Here is a 2,349-nt window from a genome sequence, read left to right as displayed (position 1 = left end):
CACACACACACACACGCATAAACACAGACACAAAAAGGGAAGCAAATACAAACCAATGCAAACGCAAAAATCTCTAAATACGTCGTATACACACACTCACGAACACACTAGCACACAAACACTCTCACTCATACATACACACACACACAAACACACACACACACACAAACACCCTAACACACACAAACACACATACACACATGTACACACACAAAACGCACACACATATAGCGAGACATTAAGGGGCGTGCCTTTGACCCAAGGAAAGGAAACACTTGCTGAATGTGGGGAATTTCGAGAGACGGGGAGGGAGAGGGAGAGAGAGAGAGAGAGAGAGAGAATGTGGGAGGGTGGAGGGGGGAGAAGAGAGCCAGAGAGAAAGATAGAGGGGGAGGGAGTGACAGTGAGATACAGAGAGATTTAGAATAGAAGGGTGGGGGAGAGGCAGAGAGAAAGAGATGTGGAGCTAGACATAGAGAGACAGCCACAGAGAATAACAAAACAAAACAAACAAATCAAACAGTACCCTTCTCATTCATATCCCTACAGCAGCTTGGTTTAAAAAAAAAAGATTTAAAAATCAAGACAACAAAACTCACGTGCACTTCTTTTGAGAATTACTGGCACCAATTTCCCAGTGAGGTTGAGATGGCGGAGCGGTTAATGCCCTCGTCTCCGAAGCGGAAAGTCTGGGTTCGAGCCTCGGTTCGGACACGGGTTTTTTTCGCCCCCTCCTGCCCACCCAGCAGTAATGGGTACCTGACTTCGAGTTGGGGAAGTAAAGGCGGCGTGGAAAGGAACTGGCCACCCTACCACAATATGCCGAAGGCCCAGGAAGCTGCCTCACTAACAAGGCAATCCCCAATGTCCGGATCGGATGCGGGAACAACTTTGCTTTTTAAACAATTTCCCAGTGAGGTCTGTCCAGAAAACTTATTTGAGAGCTTGGGTTTGTCTTTCATCTCTTCTTCGGCTGTCCATCGAGTGGATGATGATTAATTAAACCAGTATGCATGACACATCTTTGACTGGGTGGCAGACACAGAGGAAGTAGATTGCCCATGTACTACTTCCCTCCCCACAGGTCTGTCTCCGTCGTTTTATGCAAAAAAAATCATGAAATTATGCAAACTGAGCCCCAAAAAGTGAAATTATGCGATTCTGAAAGGAAAATAATCAGAAATTATGCAAAAAATGATCAAAATTTGCTAAATTACCTAAATTATGCGCGGTGCATAAAACCACGGGGACAGACAGGTGGTAAAACTCTGACTGAAACTTTAAAAGAAAACTCAATACAAACAATAACAAATAATCAAACGAACAAGCAAACAAACAAACAAACAAACAACAACCCCTCACCTTGTCCACAGACCAGCCTCCAGTGCTGAGGTCGTAGTAGCGAGCTGTCAACTTGCCGGTAGCCTGGTCAAACTCCACGTCAGTGTCGAAGTAAATGTTGGGGAGCTGGAATCTGCTTCTGTGGGAGGGAGGGAGGGCAAGGAGGGGGGAAAATAGGAAAGAGTAAGAGTGGATGAGAATAGAGGGTGGGAAGGAAAGAATGGATGAGAATAGAGGGTAAGAAGACAAGAACGGGTGAAAAATAGAAAAAAAATGGAAGAGAATAGAGGGTGGGAAGGAAAGGACGGGCGAAAAATAGAAAAGAGTGGATGAGAATAGAGGGTGGGAAGGAGAGAATGGACGTACCGGCGAATGAGAAGAAATAATTTTTTTTGTCTTGAGGGAGAGAGAGAGAGAGAGAGAGAGAGAGAGAGAGAGAGAGAGAGAGATGAGAAGTAGAGAGAAAGGTGAGCGGTAGAAAGAAAGATGAGAGGTAGAGAGAAAGGTGAGAAGTAGAGAAAAGGAGAGTAAGAAGGAGAAAGAAAGAAAGGGAAAGATGAGAGGTAGAGAGAAAGATGAGAAGGAGAGAGAATGAGAGAGAGAAAGAGACAGAGACAGGGAAGTAGAGAGAAAGAAAAAGACATACACAACCACCCCCCCAAAAAACAAAAAAAACAAAACAACAACAACAACAAAACAAAACACAAAAACCAAACCGAAAACAAAACAACACAACAAAACAAAATGATCTCTCTGTGAGGCCAAACATACCCTGAATAAGAAGAACCTTGGCTGGCTCCGTAGCCGCCATATCCGTAGTTGATGGCCACACTCTGCTGGTGGTTGCTGGCGTGGATGGAGGTGATACCGTACTGTACGCTAGCCCGGCGTCCGCCGAATGTTGAGCTGATGTGAACGGTCTGCTCGGAGTTGTCGGAGGTCAGGATGAAGTCGTTGGTCTCAGCTGGAGGGGGAGGAGGGGTGGGGAGAGGAGGTGGTGGGAGGGAG

The 2,349-nt window shown here is 45.8% G+C and overlaps 1 long non-coding RNA gene across 1 annotated transcript; it reads right to left on the bottom strand.

The window, feature by feature from the left end:
• Positions 1–1,447: 1,447 nt before the first annotated feature.
• LOC118477928 lies at positions 1,448–2,300 on the bottom strand. Its single transcript, XR_004858699.1, has 2 exons — positions 2,113–2,300; positions 1,448–1,480 (listed from the first exon to the last, which is right to left on the bottom strand). It is a non-coding gene; the product is annotated as an uncharacterized LOC118477928 (long non-coding RNA).
• Between the last annotated feature and the right edge of the window lie 49 nt (positions 2,301–2,349).

The sequence above is a fragment of the Aplysia californica genome, unplaced genomic scaffold (assembly GCF_000002075.1).
Source record: "Aplysia californica isolate F4 #8 unplaced genomic scaffold, AplCal3.0 scaffold00301, whole genome shotgun sequence".
Lineage (NCBI taxonomy): Eukaryota > Metazoa > Mollusca > Gastropoda > Aplysiida > Aplysiidae > Aplysia > Aplysia californica.
Note: the sequence above shows the minus strand (reverse complement) of the source record. Positions and strands in the feature narration are given on the sequence as shown.